At 39.6% G+C, this 18639-nt stretch overlaps 1 protein-coding gene across 2 annotated transcripts in view; it reads right to left on the bottom strand.

Moving 5' to 3' along the window:
- The window catches only part of tenm1 (teneurin transmembrane protein 1), a 232428-nt gene extending 214456 nt beyond the window's left edge, over window positions 1-17972 (bottom strand). For both annotated transcript variants that reach the window (XM_077531385.1, XM_077531386.1), the window contains exon 1: window positions 17906-17972. The gene's annotated coding sequence lies outside the window, so the exon portion shown is untranslated. The remainder of the gene's footprint in view (window positions 1-17905) is intronic.
- Window positions 17973-18639: the final 667 nt, after the last annotated feature.

The raw sequence follows: 18639 nt of genomic DNA, 5'->3' as shown, positions 1-18639 counted from the left end.
GGCCAAACGGACAAAACAGCAGCGCAATTCATTTTGGTCATATTCTCTCATGGCGCAAATTTCTCACTGTGCGCATTCTTCGATCCGCCTTGAAGCACAGTCTTGGTGGAGCAACCTTGAAATTGTGGTCATTCCCTGAAGTGCCATTTGCCATTCCCTGTCAAATTTAGATTTTCCGCACATTCTTTCGTAGCTGTAGTAAGCTGTAGTAAGTCCAGCGCCCCATGATGGTGAAAGATCATATTGCACATGATGTTTAAGGCACTCTCCCAAATTTTCCTTGGTGAATATTAGCAAAGTTAACTCAAGCAAACTCTTATTTACACATGTTGCTAATCGTGCTGCAACAACGTGCGCATTCTGTTAAGAGTGAACGCAAAATTTTTGCGATCTAAACCAGGCCCACAGCATCACAGTTATCTTTGCCTCACAGAACTGTACAATAAACTGTAATCCTGAGCCCTTTCCTTTTTATTGGCAAGACATATTGTGGGAAATCAAAGCCCACTATTATCTCTGCTGCTTTGTCAGGATGCGATTGACTGGCGTCACCTTCTCTTTGGTACAGCGAGGAGCGAGTATACATTTTACCCGCGAGCTCTGAGCTTGCTGCAGGCGCTGCCTGCCGTTTGTCTCCGCAGAGGCCCTCTGTCCTGTTTCATGTCTGTCGCACGCTTACATGCGCGAATGAAGGCGTGCGATCACGCACCCCGTGAACCGCCTTGTTCGCCGTCGCCGCCATGTGCCGTACGCAAACGGAGGCAGCACGTATAGATTGACGCGCTCGATCGGGTTTGTTTGTTTTGTTTTTTTTCTCTTTTACTTTCAAACGTTTTGACCCGGGCAAAGTCCGCAAGTTACATCGAGCCCATCGACAGCTTGTGACCAGCCCATGCGTAAATAAAATGTAAAATATGTGGCACTTTCATTATAAAAGTAGTGCTTTTGTTTTAATGTGTATGGGTGTGGACTGGGCAAGTGAGCAAGCAAGAATTATGACTTGTCTTCAGTGTTGCCAACTTAATACTTAGATTTTTGCTATATATGGTATAGTGACTTTTTTTGATACCTCTAGCGACTCAAGGGACTTTGGCCGTAGTGTTAGCAACATTTTTATTTTACGTATGGTAGAGAAAAGAGGTTTTGCGCTGATATTATGCATAGCAACAGTTACGTAAACTGTACATGTTGGGTGTACTGTATTACAATTCATCATTCTATCAATGCACATGCAAGTCAGTCAATAACGTAATCTATCTATCTAGCTAGCTAGCTAGCTAGCTAGCTAGCTAGGACATGCATTTAAACAAATAATGTTTAAATGCAATACTAATATATCTTTACTGTTTTTTAAAATGCTTACTGGTCTTAGCCCCTTTTAACTATCCCTAAAAAGTGAATAAAATGCACAAATAGGAGAATTTTAGTTATTACAGCCTAGCTGAAGACTCAAGACTAGCTGAGTATGAGCATGTTTTAATAGTTAAGACATATTTATTTTTATTAGCCTAGCTTTTAACTAAACTGTTACGTTTTAGTAAATTGTCATTTCTGTTTTTGTTTTTTTAATTGATCTTTTCCAGCATATTTATTGATCTTAACACTTTTGTTCTTACATTTGATTTTATATTAGAATTCATGTTCTCAGTCATATGTGTTTTTAGCATGCCATTCCAGGCTTGATCAACGCGCACTTATTCCAACTGTTACATCATCGTTAGATATGCATTCAGCATAAATCGATGAGTCACCCGAAGAGTAAAGGATGACGTAATAATAGAATGGCCACTGTTGTGTTAACGTTTCAGAAGCTACATTAGCGTAGCAACGGCGCTAAGCCTGTTTCGTTACATCGAAATAGTGATATAGTCAAATGAGGGTCACGTTTATGTTTTTGTATCGCAACGATAAATGTTTTATATCACAATAGCATCTTATTCAAACAGTTAAATTAATACGGAGCACAATTGAGGTTCGCATATTGGTGTGGCCCTCGACAATCTTTAGCTTCTCATGTGGCCCTTTTTAGAAAATTAATTGCCCACCCATGGGTTACATGCTCTCTCTCACCTCATTCTCTTTTATGCTACTAAACCCCCCCCCCCCCTATCGTATGTGCTCTATCGTGTCCTCCAAGGCCTCTGCATTTAGAGCCATAAGCCTGCTGGTGGGGGTTATTCCCTCTAATTCTAGCCCACAGTGGGGTGCCCATTAGGGGGCTTGATTCTTGGTTTTGATGTCAAAACCTAGAGGTTGTTTCCGAGAGCCGAGCTCACTTCAAACAAGACGCATGGATTTTTTTCTGGAGGACAAGTCAGCGTGTGGCACCTTTAGAACAACACCAGACTAGAAGGGTTGAAGTCAACCACTTCAGAGTGGTGCAGTTGCTATTCATAGAAAAAAAAAAAAAAGACAAATGCAGTCCTAGAAATGTCTGTGCAGGTTGAAATAATTAGCTGTCTTAACAGTGAATTCCAATATTTCTTCTAAACCTTATTACATCTCTCTAATCACTCCTCACTATACACGTACGTATAGCACGGGAATACTGATGGTTCCCCGAATGCACATCTGTAACTACTGTAAGTACTTTCACTGACTATATTGCTGCGTGTGCATTTTGTGAAGACATTGTGACTAACTTTAGTGTACTTTGTTCCCCCCCCCCCTTCGTGAACATAAATTTGTATATTTGATATAAATGTGACATGAAGCTTTCAATATACAACATCAAATTCTGGGGGATGGATTGTGGTTCTTTAAAAAGCCCAATAAGACTCTGTAAGTCAGTGCTTCTCAATTATTTTCTATTATTTCTGCCCCCACGCGACTATAAATAGTATCATTTGTCTATAAAATTGTTATAAGCACACCTCTGCATAACACTGTATCCGTATTAACGTAGAAGAGGATAAAAAAAGAAAGAAATATGGACCAACTTACAACAAAGAATAACTTTATTAACTGTAACAGAAAAGATTTAAAGCGCATCTGAAATTCAAAAAATTAAATTAAATTCTTAATTAAACCATAAACATTTTTTGTCTGACCATGTCAAACGATATGATACGGAAAAATACAATTACATAAAATCAATAAATAATAATGCATTCAAACTGATCATCAACATTAACCCAGGAGTACAATATAAATATAAATATAAATATAAATATAAATATATAACAAAAACTTTAACCTGAAAAACAAAAATATAAAATAATTTGTGCTGATTTTTTTTTATAGTCCATTTCATCACTGCAACGAAGGATGTGATCTTATTCCATGCAAGACAATATGTAATATTCATGAACTTAAATGATTAATGAATCCCGAGCTGCTGTATTAACCACAAAGCGGTCATATTTGTTGAGCAATTAAATATTACCGTATTGATAAACTAGTGTTACAATTTAAAGGAGGACAAAAAAAAAACGTTTTCACATTTGAAGCGCATCTCAACAGTCCACTAATGGACCTGAACTGTATGAGTATATGAATGTCATTTCAGCTCTAATTTACATTAAATCTATAATTCATCTGTGTGTAATGAACTCCTCTGCGCTCAATTTTAAATAACCACACAAAGTGGACTTGCATGCATCACATTACAGTCTGCCCTTCCCCCGCCGTTCACTTTTAGCCAGCGTGTTAACTTCTTCTTTGTCTTATCACGCGCACAATCTCCATACACACGCACGCACGCGCGCGCGCACACACATTCTCTCCTGGCAAATTCATGAGGGACTCTGCAATCAATCACTGCGCAGTTGCAACAATATTGGACGCTTCACAGACTTGATCCTCTCTTGAACCATCCAGAGGAAGAGGAAAGGCAAACAGGCCGCTTTTGTAAATTTGCTTAGAGGTCAAGTCTGACATACACATAGTTTAACTCATTTGCTCCCAATAACGTATAAATATGTGTGTGTTTTTTTAGGTTCTAAGTGTCCCAAAGACTTATTTATACGTTTTTTTTTTTTGTTTTTTTGTTTTTTTGTTTTTTGCTAGCAAGAGCATACAGAAGGCTTTGATTCAGCCTCTCAACTGCAAAGAACGGTTGCAGAAATGGTAGTTATTACACAAACGGCCAGCAGGTGGCAGCAGAGCAAAGGAGATCAACCAGGGCCATCTAGAAAAAAAGCTAAATTACTTCCAATTTTAAATAGATTTGTGAAAACTGATGAAACTTAGCTCTCTTCTAATGCTAACGGCTGCAAAACAGAAACAGATAGAAACATACTTTTTTTTTCCTGATGAAAGAAGAGACTTTAATCTTTCTTTTGGTAGGTTCCATGCTTTTATAGCAATCGAACACAATATTCTGTGGGCCATGCAAAATCCAGTAAAATAGCCGGGAGCAAACGGGATTGCTTCTGTGAAAATGGCTGCCAGTGAATGAGTTAAATAGATTTACATTGCAAATCAAATAAAGTCCATAAGAGGTCAAGCAACGATGACGCCAACAGAATGGTAGAGATACTCGTGTGCAAAAACCATGAGAAACGTGATTCATACTTCTCAATCTCCAACTAACATCTTGAAATTCGGATGTACGAGAAGGGAGCGTGCAAAATCGAATAGGAGAGGCGAGGGAACTGCGAAAGAGGCCGGCAGAAGCAGAGAAATGGAGTATCACATTGCTAAATAAATGGGAAGAATAGGCAGGACAAAGTGGAGCCAACATTTATTAGCTGCTCTGAATGATGCTGTGCAGCGGCATGTTTTCAGACATATTTTCACATTGGTGACAAGGTCTTATTTTCATAATATTTTGGAGACCCAGTGAAATGGAGCTGCTTTATTTGTTAGCTTTGGCCTTTGCGCATTTCGGTGAAGCTTGTTTGCACGTGCTAATCCTGCTCTCGAAACAGGCCACGGGAATGACAACGAGAACCACTGAGAAATCGACTCGCTCTCAAACGAGACTTTTTACCTCTCTGCCTCAGAAGCGTAAAAATAAAGTTGTGAAGTGCCCGTTGTTTGCAGTTATTTTTAAATCAAATGCTCACTTCAGTGAAGTGACTTTCCTAAAAACCACTGAAATTAGCAACTGTTAAGCCACAAAAAAATAAAAATAAATACTGGACACTTCCATGTTGTCACAATATAGACCTTATCTCCACAAACAAACAACGATATACAATCACCCGTTCTTAGCCAAGATTAAGAAAAAAAATTAAAAAATGAATCACCTCAGCAATTTCTTGTATTCGGTCCTCATTACAGTAACAGAAGCTCAACTCTTATCAAAGTGCTAGCAAAAATGATATAAAGTTGAACACTGACTTGGAAAATGTTTCATAATTTACTGTTGAACAGGTTGGAAGAAACTTGGGTAGGACTTAATGGAACAGTCCTTAAGCTATTTGTAGTCCTATCAACTCAATCACCAAAACAGCCAACTTAAAAACATATCCAGAGCATTTTTCAAGCAGTTCGTCTATGATTTTTATCTGCAGTAGACGTAACTATTGTAATGGTCTTTGACTGGGATCCCTCAAGAGAGCATAAAACAGCGGCAGCTCTGGTTCTGACCACAACAAAGAGATCGGAGCATATCAATTCAATTAATTGAGTGAATTTCTTGATCACTTTTAAGGTGCAGCAATTCTCCCATCGAGGCTTGTGACACACCCACCATGTGTCACCACGTTCGATTTCATCAGATTGCGGCATGTTTCATTGTAATTTGCAGCTCTAGTTAGGGCCCGAGCAGCTGACTCTGCCATCTGCTGGCCATTGCTAGTGGGTGGTTTTGATTTCACAACTCATTGACCCGGCTGCGCTGCACTTGGACGTTGCACTGACCACTGATGTATTTAAAAAAAAAAAAAAAAAAAAAGTAGTTGACGTCACTTAACGTTTATGGCAGCATACATCGTGATTTTACTAAACGTTATTAAACGTTTTTGGCGGTCAAAGAGTTAATACCAATTAATAATGCTAATGTTTTGTATTGTAGTAGGGACACATAGACAGCTGTTGGGCAGTGTGTGAGCGTATATGGGCCAGGTATGCCCCCACCCCATCCGCACGAATCAGCCAGCTCGGCCGGTGACGCTCATCAGCCATCATCAGTGAAACGACTCAAAACGTGCAATGTGATGTTTCACCTTCAAGAGGCACTAGACCTTTTAGTACAGCCTCTGAAGCACGGCAGACAAAAGATGCTTAAATCTCTGACCAAATACGATCAGTGTGAAATTTGTCATAGGACACCCTCGTTTCAAGGTCGCTCCAACCAGAGTGTGCACATTTCATGAAGATGCTTAAGTGACCCACTTAAGTCGATGGGAGAAACTGCACAGCCAAGAAAGTGTGCAACAGTGCACCTTTTTCTGACTAAAAACACACACATGAGAAATGCCTCCTAAAGAATCAACTTTAATGTTCTGCGACTAGTCTATAAATGACGCAATGCATTAATGAAATTTGAATAGAAAACAAACACACATGCAGGTCTGCAGACACTGGTCAAATTGCGGAATCCGGAGTTCAAAGCAAACAGGGTGAGGCAGCATTGAGCTGTTATGCTGCACACAGAATTGAATAAACTGCCAACCCCCCCCCCCCCCCCCCCCCCCCCCCTTCTGCTTACATTGGACCTCATCCTCCTCCTTTAAAGCTTCTGTGAGTGAGTGAGTGGAAAAAAAAATAATAATCCGTGTGTGCTTTCAAATTGCCGCGGGAGTGACGTCACGCAGACGACTCGTTCGTCCGGCCCCGTTTGTGACACGCCACCCTCCCGCTCTGCGATTGGCTGGGGGGGTGTAAACACTGTCTTTCCACAGAAACATCCCGCTGTTTACAAAACAATCGCAAAATGGCAAAATACAGGCCTTTTTTAGGACAAAATCACCACCAAAGATTAATATAAACCCAGATGTGTAGGCTGAGAGAAAGTGAAAGTGTGTACATCCTGTATTTAAAAAGTGCATTTTCCTGAGTGAATCCGGCAGACTGCGCCTTCAAACAATTTCTTAAAATTTTTCTACAAGCAACTAAATTCTTTCGTTCTTTTGTTTTTTAATGCTTTTAAATGTTTAACTATATTCATGTAAAGCTCATGAGCTACTTTACGTATGAACTGTGTTATACAGTACAAATAAAGCTGCCTTGCCTTTCATTCTATCTACCATTACAAAGGTCCGACTGTGATTGGCTGGCAACCAGTCCAGGGTGTACCCCGCCTCCTGCCCAGAGCCAGCTGAGATAGGCTCCAGCACCCCCCGCGACCCTTGTGAGGAATAAAGCGGTCAAGGAAATGGATGGATGGATGGACAAAGGTCCGATCCTCAGAGGGGAAGTTGGGATGAGTTTGAGGCTATAGATGCAGATCCAGGCTTTTAGGCACCTTTGGGAAAAAATAATGAGGCGTCATAGTACAATGCTGCTTATTCCATTAATGTGAAAGGATGCAAGTAAAGATTTTCTCAGAGTTGTTAGCATCATGATGGCTTCTCAAACATGACAGAAAACCTCAGAAGAGAGATTCCTAAGAGGCCCATTACGTTTAAACAACCAGAAAATATCACAAAATTACAAGATATAATATCCAGAGGAGGAAGAGGAGGGATGAACTCAGGGCGACCACAAAATATTTTTTTTGCTGGATATCCGGTTCTCTATTTACCATGAACAATTTAGTGTATATTGTGGGCTTCAGAATAGAATTGTTGTATAAGTGTATATATGGGCCATTATTTAGATACATTAACTCATTTGCTCCCAAAAACTTATAAATATGTTCTATTTTAAATGTTTTAAGTGTCCCAAAGACAAAGACAAATCTATACACATTTTTATTTCATGAACATTTTAAGTGAAGTTTTTAAGTTAACTTAACTCATTTGCTCCCAATAACGTGTAAATACGTTTTTTTTAATGTTTTAAGTGTCCCAATGACGTATTTATACGTTTTTCTGTTTTATTTTATTTTTTCATGCTAGACCATACAGAGGGCTTTGACGCAGCCTCTCAATTGCAAAGAACGGTTGAAGAAATGGTAGTTATTACACAAATGGCCAGCAGGTGGCAACAGAGTAAAAGAGATCAACCAAGACCATGTTGAACAAAACCTCAATTACTCACAATTCTAAATAGATTTGTGAATAATGATGAAACTTAGCTATAAACAGAAATATGTTTTGTTTTTTGTTTTTTCCTGGTGAAAGGAGAGACTCTATTTTTTCTTTCGGTAGGTTCCATGTTTTTATAGCAATAGAAGACAATCCTCTGTGGGCCTTGCAAAATCAGTCAAAATCCTGTTATGATGTAAGTTATAAGCTAAGTTAAAAGCTAATAGCGACAAAGGGACAGGACAAGTTGACTTTATAACTTCCTTCTTCCCCTTTTAACGTGTAAACTGTGCTGAATGATGCCATTTATTTATTTATTTATGCAATTTATTTATTTGTTGTCAAACAGGTCATCTATGGCCAGCACAACATTCTTGTAGTTACTTCCTCCTAGTTTGAAGGAGCAGCATCGAAAGGTGTGATTGTGTCCAATTTTCAGCAAATGTTATACTCGACAGAAAAAATGTATAGTGAGGGTTTACTGTAATGCAGCATTCAATGTCACTTGACTGCTTTTGCATAATGTGTACATTGAGCTCTTTCCATTTTGCAGTGAAAGTGATGCTGCAGTATTGATTGGACAAACGAATAGATGCAGATTTAAAGATTTAAAGAACGTTTATCAATATCAGTTATGTTCATTCAATTATTAGTACATTTGATGCACCTATTTGAAACCCAAGACAGCCCAAAAGGGAATTTTTTGGTATCAATTGTATTAACCTATCATGTTTGCAATTTCCTGTTCAAAATTAGCATTTTTTTTCCCTTTTTTCAAATGCTGCAATGCTGAATAGAAAAACGATGCTTCTGCAAGAAGAGAAAATGAAAAAGATTTGAAGGATGCCAAGATTGCTAAGTGAGGCATGAAGTGATGGTCTTTTAATTGATGAATACAAGCTAGATATCAATGGGCCTCGGTCCTCCCATCGTGTACTTGCACTCTCATAGTTGATCAAGCCTGAAATCTCTTGCTGATAATGCTAAGTTTACCAGCCACACACAAGTCAGGACCTGAAAACCACGCCACTCGCATCCCTGATCACATGAATTGAAAATGTGTGTTTTTCATTTGCTGCCCTATGACGTGTTTTTCAGCAAAAGTACAATTAGTAGCTCATTCGAGTTGATCTGGGAATGGCGGCGTTAAACGTTAAACAAACAGCGAATACGGCTTTTGGATGCGAGTCCGAGCTCGAGTGATCATTTCACAACAAGTAAGCTTTAAGCGCTTTAATTACTTTCATATGTCATGTACATTCAATTTGAAGAGGTTTAGTTTGGTTTCAGCTCAAGCTCAGTTGTCTTCTGATATGTTGTTTTTTGCCACTGCGGTTTTTTAAATATGTCTAATGGTTTGTTTGTTTTTTCTTCTTGTTTTTATAGTGACATCAATGTTTCTTGAAATAAAGCTTCAAAAGCATAACATGTTTTCTACAGCTAACAAAAAATATTAGAAATCATTAATTATTGTTTTCCCAGTAGCTTATCTGTTTGCTGGAAAAGTACAAACAAAAAAAAAAAAAAAGATTTTATTTTACTATATACTTCTTTTTTACAGAGTTATACTAGTGCCAACTACTGTCTTGCTGTGCAAACTACTCCTCAATGTTGTATGGGAAAAGAATGAACATCCTGTCTTTTCAACGGCCCCCTTTCTACCTTGACTACCTTCTGTAAATATTCACATACATTTGCAAAACGGTATTAGATTAAATTCGCATATATATTTACTTTATTTAGAATGTGCCCCCTAACCCGGATGTTGTTTCGCTGTGCGGATGTTACGTAGCGCGCCGGGGGGAGAGACGAGCGAGAGCAACGCGATCGACAAGAAGAAATAAAATTACAACAACTGGTCAAGGGCGCACACGGTAAATAAGGTCTGAATTTGAAGAGCGTTATATTAAACGGTTGTAATTTGAAACGCTAATTTGTTTAGTAAAAGTTATTTGTTTATATGCTGCATTTAAGCTAGCTAGCTCAAACTTAGCTATTGACACATTAGCACATGATGTAGCTCTTGTAAACACGGTTTGCACTACAACATATTTTGTCTTTATTTCATAAAAGAGCTTTAATTTCATATTTGTTTAATACTGACTTGTATTTGCTATCATTGTGTCCACAATAGGAATGTATATGTTGCTAAATATTTTGCATCGAATTGTAAATTTGACTACCGGATTTTCCGCACTATAAGGCGCACCGCATTATAAGGCGCACCTTCAATGAATGACATATTTTAAAACTTATTCCATATATAAGGCGCTACAGTAGAGGCTGGGGTTACGTTATGCATCCATTAGATGGTGCTGCGCTAAATGGAATGTCAACAGATAGTCAGATTGGTCAGTCAAACTTTATTAATAGATTACAAAGCAGCTTTCTGACAACTCCATTCACTCCCAAAATGAATAAACAGCTGTTTTATTATTTCCTCTGAGGTAAAGTTTTAGTATTAGCCAGCGATCCAAGATGGCGGGATCTTCTGCCGATCGTGCAGGGTCATCGATAGCGTATTGACAGCGAGACCTGTTGCGACTCAATATTGATCCGTATATAAGGCGCACCAGATTATAAGGCGCATGGTCAGCTTTTGAAAAAAATTGAAGGCTTTTAGGTGCGCCTTATAGTGCGGAAAATACGGTATTGTAACAGCATGTATATTTATTACATTTTGTACTTTATGGCAATTATTGATATATTTTTTTTATTTTATTCCTTTTAGTTTTCACGGTGTGGCGTGCTGTTCAATGACGGTGTGTCTAAAACTGTTTGAAGAATAAAACACAAAAAACATCAGTATGAAGCGTAGATGATTGACCAGGATGTAGCTACACCTTCTCTCTATAACATCTCAGATAAGGTATGTTTTTTCTTTCATACTACTTCGAACTCGAAAGCCAAGATCGCTACGTGATATCCACTTTGACATTCTCACTGATTTTAAGCCAGCTGCTGATCCCCAGAAGAAAAACAAAACAAAACAAAGCAAACAGAAGAGACTATATGCATCGCGCTGCTTTCTCTTGCTGTGCCACAAAGGAATGTGACCACAAACACACCGACGCACACAGAGCGAGAAACACCCCCCAAAACCACTTAATCAATATTCCTGACAAGGCAAAGCCTTATTCAACACAATTGATATTCCTCCTCTCTTGCAAGATAAATACATGTCACTGTCCTCCTCGCAGGGCCTAAAAGGCTGTTCACACTAACCCGTTTTGCAAATAAAGCTTTACATCAAGACTGACAAGCGCCTAAGCTCTCTGCATCAGCCACTGCTCGCTTAAAAAATCCTCTTTCAATAATGCATTTGGCCGCTAAAACCTCCACTTCTCAAAGATAAGCAAAGCGGTGGCATTACAGAAGCCGAATTAATTGATAAATCAATGCCAGAAATTGGATTCAGTTGTTAGCGAGTAAGACAGTACTTCCTGCATAGCTCCTTAATTAAGTCGTTGATTATGGCGAAATAAGTGAGCGGAAGAGGAGTTGCCGACGAGATCTACGATGACTATTAAGCAGCAAAAAGAGATTAATTTCGGAATACTCGGGGGAACGGTCTTCCATCATTGCTTTACATCGCGAGGTTTGCCATCTGAAAAATGGGAAAAAATGTGATCCAGAAGAAGGATTTTCCTCGTGTCCCTAATCTGAAAAGCCGTACTGCTCTCTGTAGATTCTTATCCCTGAACTCTATAGCTTCTTTTTTTTTTTTTTTTTCCCATGACAGACTGTTAGATGGACAGACAGAATGCAGCAGCCTTGAACGGGAAAAGTGCCTCCGAACAAAGAGTGGCGCACGTTCCAGTGGCTGGAAGACACGTTCAAGTGCGTGCTGATGTTCTTGTTCTTGCAGGTGATAAAGCAGAAACACGTATCAAGGATAAGATTGTTCATGAAATGTTTTACTTTATAAACAACCTTTTTTGTTGCTTGAACCTAGAAAAGTGTAACTTGTTTGCTTCCTGACTATTTCCATCACTTGTTAAAACTCATTCACTCGCCGCCATTTTCACATTTCGCAATCCCGTTCGCTCCCGGCTGTTTTACTGGATTTTGACTGATTTTGCAAGGCCCACAGAATATTGTGTTCAATTGCTATAAAAGCATGGAACCTACCAAAAGAAAGATTACAGTCTCTTCTTTCATCGGGAAAAAAAAGTATGTTTCCATCTGTTTACGTTTTGCAGCAATTAGCATTAGAAGAGAGCTAAGTTTAATCAGTTTTCACAAATTATTTAGATTTGTGAGTAATTGAGCCTTTTTTCTACATGGCCCTGGTTGATCTCCTTTGCTCTGCTGCCACCTGCTGGCCGTTTGTGTAATAACTACCATTTCTGCAACTGTTCTTTGCAGTTGAGAGGCTGCATCAAAGCCTTCTGTATGCTCTCGCATGAAAAACGTATAAATAGGTCTACTTAAAACATTAAATAAAAAACGTATTTACACGTTATTGGGAGCAAATGAGTTAAAACTCACCAACACCAATATATGCAATATCTAAATTTGCTGATTGTCAAATGAAGCTTTATGCTAACTGGGTACATTTAACAGAACAAAAGCCACAATTATTTTTTTTCCTGGGCACAACATGGAATAACAAGCCAGCGCATGCTGCAAAATGTGCAATTTCAGAAGCTAAGGCTAGCGTTAGTTGAAAAATCTATGACTGTCTCAGAGTACATTCTGGTTGCTTTATTTGCTCAAATGACTTTTCTTTGTGCACTTTGCCTTGGCATTTGGGCGGGAAATCAACAAGAGAGCTTCTCCCTGTGCAGTTGGAAATCAATTTGGGCAATGTTTCATATACTTGATAAAAAAAAAAACAATAAAAAAAAATAAAAAATCTCAGCGTTCACGGTAGATCAAGACTACAACAACAACAACAACAACAACAACAACAAAAACAACCAATTAGAGAAATTAATGAACCTGATTGTACTTTATGTCGTATACAACAAGGCCTCCCACAGAGAAGCATCAAGCACCATTTTGGCGCTATTCATCTTTTCCATGAGTTAATAATTCATGATAATCTAGCAAAAAAAAAAAAAAAGTAAAGCTATGAATATTACTGGCGATATACACATGAGGCTATTTACCACTCAGCAGTGAATAAATGAACTCGTTTAAAGGAGGTAATGTACAACATACAATCGCTGTTCAATGTTGCAAGTAAATAGCAAGCAAGTAGTTTACTCAACTAAATCAATTCATAATCATGTAGTAAAGTCACACATAAATTAGTCATGTTAATAAATTAAGTACTGAGTTACAAAATTTGATGATTGGTTGTTCTTTAATTGTTTAAAAAAAATATCAATATGCTTTCAGTTCACCAATTTTGTTTAAAATGGACTTTGTTTTTGAAGGTTAATTTTGAGACAAGTTTGTTTTGGACTGAAGCCTTCCTTCCTCGATAATTTGTATTAAAACTGAAGGTGAATTCCCGGTCTCTCTCTTGTCAAGGCTCTCTTGGAACACATTCAATTTTGTCCTTTGTATCAACAAGACAAATATAATGGATTTTGACTTAATTGTTTTGACAACAATGCCAAGATTTGCTGGCCAACGGGGGTGAAGGACAATTTACGTGGCGATAAATCTGAGGAGAAACAAACATTGATTTTCCTTCTTCTAAAATTGTCCACTGACTTGATTAATAAAAATTTCACAGTGAGGAATGCGTCCCTGTAGGTGGACATTGGCTTTCTTTGTGTGTTTGTGTTGGGGGGGGGATGATAGCGTAGCTGCGTTAGCGTGAATGCCTAGCGTAGCAGCGTTAGCGTGAATTTCTGCCAAACACGGATGTGTATTACTGCTTCTACACTTAAAAAAAATAAATAAATAAAAAATAAAAGAATACGCCTCGAATAACACAATCGTTGCATTATGTTCAGGGAGCAATTAAATGGGGAAAAACTCACAATATGTCACAATCCACCAGAGACAAATTAAGCACTCAGAAATGACCGCAGCCCCGTTCTGACAGCTTTTCCGTCTCAGCCCTCGAGCTAGCCGCGCTCCTCTTCACATGCTAAAGGACGCACACGCCACACTCCTCTTGACAAATTAATCTCATATTTTCAAGAAAAGGTGGAGTGGCTTGACCAAGTCAGCCTCTGGAGGCTCTGATCCTCCTCCTGTCTTTTAGACCAGAGATGCGGGCAGTCGAAGGAAGGTTGCAATTGCGTTTTCACAACACAATTCTCGCGTAACGCTTGTTAAAGCACATATAGTTCCTGACTTTTGCCCATAGCCCAATGGAGGAACGCGAGAGGGAATAAAGCTCTGGAGATGTCAGTTGAGACAAAGCCAAATACTTAAAAGAAGATTGCCTCCGGCATACATGCTACAACCCGGCCCGTGTGTGTGCGCGTATGCGTCTGTGCATGCATGTGTGTGAATTTGTCTGCAACAACACAAAGTGATGATGAATTTGGTTTTGATACTTTTTTTTGGTTTTGTTTTGTCTTTTACTTCTACTTTTAGTTTCAGCATAAAAAATATCCTTGTTGTAAATTCACATACAGGACTGTCTCAGAAAATGAGAATATTGTGATAAAGTCATTGATTTTCTTTCATTAAATTTGAAAAAACAAACAAAAATGTCATACATTCTGGAGTCACTTGCAGATGTTTCGGGTTAATTAGATGACTCAAGTGATTAGTATAGCCTACTAAGTATACTTTTTCATGATATTCTAATATTTTGAGTCATGGTATTTGAGTTTTTGTTTAAGCTGTAAGCCATAATCCGCAATATTAAAATAATAAAAGGCTTGCAATATTTCAGTTGATTTGTAATGAATCCAGAATGTATGACATTTTTGTTAGTTTTTTTTTATTGCATTGCAGAAAATAAAGGACTTTATCACAATATTCTAATTTTCTGAGACAGTCCTGTATACTGTAAATCCAATAACATACATTTCTCAATATAATGCTTTTAAGATATTGTGAAAAATATAGAATGTTGTGGGCAGAACGTAATGTAGTATATTTTGCTGTATCATATGCACATAAACACAGAACAGAAAGTCTTGTACTAACACGTCATGATTAATTATATTTTATCAACTTCATTGGGTTAGGTTAGGTTAGGTTAGGCTAGGCTAGGCTAGGCTAGGCTAGGTTAGGTTAAACCTACCAAAACATTTTAAAGGGTCCCATTGTTGTGGGTTCCAGTCTTGTGCTTATTTAAAAAAATATATATATTTTTATGATTATAGTGTCTTTTTTTCTGCAGGGGTCAACAATTACCATTTGATTGGAAGAAATGTTGATTACTACTACATGATTTGTTGAAGAATTCCGAGTGATGAGGGAGCAGCAATACGTTTCACGCTTTTTCAAGTCGTTTAATGTCAAAGTGTGTGCTTATGCATCAGTCTAACGATCTTGTCAAATCATTTCTGGAGTGGCAAGGGTTCTGTTACTTTAAAATAATCGCCAGAGTGGCAAACATTTTCGCTTTCCGAGCAATTACGTTCTTATCATATATGACGGACATGCGGAGAGAGAAAGTGGGTGGCACAATGTCACACTGGGCTTCAAATTGCTTCTTAGTGCAGCGGTGAGTGTAGCGCTCTGAGCAGTACTATGTGTGTTATGTTATGAACATCCCCCTGTGCCTCTCACATTGTCCTCTCACTAATTCATGACCTCAAATTTATTAAGGAAAAGTCGTTTGGCAGCAACGTTGTGGGGGCAGAGGGAAACGTCGGAGCAATTCCGCAGGAGAGGAGAACATTACAGTGCCATGGGCAACAGCATTCCTGGAATGAAAATTTATTAATAATGCAGACCTGGATAACAAAAAAAGAACACCCCAAAGGGGGCAGCACCCCCTTCCTGTTTGGTACAGTGCCGCGCTACACAAAGACAATGCAGTTTCACTCAAATCTCAGTCGCGGAAAGTACCGCAAACGCGATGACTTCTCCACGTGTTGACAAAGTGATATGTTGACATGCCAAACTTAACAGTGACACTGACTGTCGCACTACAATTACGACAGCAAACGAGCTCGCGTGCTTCTTCAAATTTCCCACAGCGCCATATGCGCGAGCCCTCTTGCTACGGGGAGTGAAAATTAAAAAAAAAATGAGAGCGCAACAGCTGAACGGGATCATTAGCATCGCCGCGCTGCTGGCCTCAAAACGGCTGCCGAGCGAGGAGTCAACTGGCTCAAGTTATGATTGAAAGTCAAATGCCGACTGTTGGACGGATTGATTAGCCACGTTGGATAACTGACAGAAATGCCAACGCCTTTATCAGCGGCGTGAGCGTGTAATTGCTCGTGTGACATTTCCATTCAAAGAGCCGCCATAATGGGTGTGGCATTTGAGACATGCTCTTAATCAGCAGCGATAGGGCCGAAACTAAAAAGCATCCATATGTAGATAACGCGCATTATTACTCTGTGGGTGTATTTGATTGTGTGTGTGCGCGCACGTGTGAGCTCCAGGTTGTCTGTGGGAGTGTGTGAGAAAGGGTTTGCAGCTTGTATGTGTGTGTGTGTATAGTCGCTAACCCCCATGCACAGATGCTCTGTTAATAGAAAAAAAATAAAAATAAAAAAAAAGAGCCAAGACAGACTGTCTTATTTCACTATCAATAAGGCACACGGCGGGAAAAAAAATAAAGCACCGTGAACCGCTTCAGGTAGGACATTGTCACACACATCACATTTATATTTGACTGAGTGGAACAGACTGTAATGTTATCTGAAATACAGTAATTTTACTATTTTCTGCCTGAATTGTAATGTAAAGAAAAATACAATGTGATCAATTACAGTTTCTGATTGATTACATTTGCATATACAAATGACAACTATATTTGTTTTTTTGTGCATTGTTGAATAAAGCATGACAAACAAACCCGTATTAAAGTTGTTTTTACTTGCCAATTATTAAGATATATATGTGCTCATTTATTTATATTTGCAAAAACTGTCCACAGTGGTTTACGGAAAGCAATTTTAGTGAAGACGAGAGACGGTATAATTTAAATCTATCCGAGCATATCCATAGTGGTGCAAATTATGGCAGCTTCATAGTAATTATGATTTATCTGACTGTATTTTTGCTGCCCTTAATTATTCACCCTCATTCATTTTAAAGTCATCCAATGGGGGAAAATAAATATGCAGCTCAATAATGAAATCTAGCGTCGGAGTTGGCACAGCCTTCTCTATTCAGAATGTTATTTTTTTCACAGGAGCCTCATAATAATTAACTCTGTTTTGTCGCCTGGACCTGCACCATCAAGTAATGTGTATGATTCTTTCGTCACGATGTTATACGTCGTCTGCGTTGTATAAAATCAGCCAAATATGTGCTTTTTTTTCAACTAGCAGGCTGGAACAAGATAGAGCTCGAAACCCTGTGGACCTCATGTGGCCCTGTTGGCATCATTAGGCTACCTTGGTGCTGATGCTGAGCTCAAGGCTGCTTATATGTGACACTTCGCAAGCACGAAGCAGACCAATTTGCCACAGTTTTTTTTTTTTTTTTTTGTGGCGGTTTCTCTCAACAGCCGCGCTTCTTTGGTGTGTACAAAGTATGCACCGGGAAGCTGCTCGGAGCATTAGCACGCGCCCAAATGGTAGCCCCGGCGCTTGTCCCCCTTCCACGCACTGCACACGACGAACAGCACGCAGACGACGAACAGCTGACGATCATTTCCTGTGTGAAACTCACGTTGGTCCCGGCAGCCGAGCCGCCTTCAGCCCAAAGCAACAGTGCTGACAACCGGTCAACACGCCACCCGCGTGAGTCCAACTTACAGGCCAGACAACAAGGACGCTTACCTTCCCGACGACGTGCAGCAGCCATTCCTTTTCGGTCCAAATCCACCGCTTAAGATCCAAAATGCGGAGCAATCCCCCCTTCCACCCTCCCCACCACCACCACGGCGGCAGAATCGGAACCCCGTGACGTTGCAGCCGCTGCGAAACGTGACTGAGACACCTCCGAGTCTGGCCGGTGTCGATGTGGATGTGCCTCAGGACGAGATCTCCGCAGGGGAGGAAGGGAGTCTGTTGGCATGAAGTAGTAGTAGAACGAGAGGCAGGCAGAGCGGCAAGGAGAGGAGCTGCGATTAGCTTGCACTTGAACCCGACGAGACTCGCTGGTGTTGCCGCCGAGGCTCCTTTTGCCGCTAGAACAGCATCCGTGGATCATACCACCGCACCGCGGATAAGGGGGTGTGGCACCGACCGCTTTACTCTTTAGCATGATGCCATATTGTGTCCTATTAACGCCCAGAAATACAGTAAAGCTCAGCGTTGCATTTTTACGGGTACGGCGGCTTGTCACGGGGGAAGATGCCCTCAAATATGCTGTTTATATATTTCCCTGACACATTTTTGACCCCATATAAAGGAATGCAATTTTCACTCACCAACAAGTCTAATAATTAGCCCTATGGGGTATATTAGTGTCAATTATAGAGAAATGGGCTCCCCTGTATCTGACAGAGCAAGACAGTACCTCATTAGGAAGCGTATTTATGGCCATGCTGCAGCTCAGCCACATTTTTCAG

Source organism: Festucalex cinctus, chromosome 9 (assembly GCF_051991245.1).
Source record: "Festucalex cinctus isolate MCC-2025b chromosome 9, RoL_Fcin_1.0, whole genome shotgun sequence".
Taxonomy (NCBI): domain Eukaryota; kingdom Metazoa; phylum Chordata; class Actinopteri; order Syngnathiformes; family Syngnathidae; genus Festucalex; species Festucalex cinctus.
Note: the sequence above shows the minus strand (reverse complement) of the source record. Positions and strands in the feature narration are given on the sequence as shown.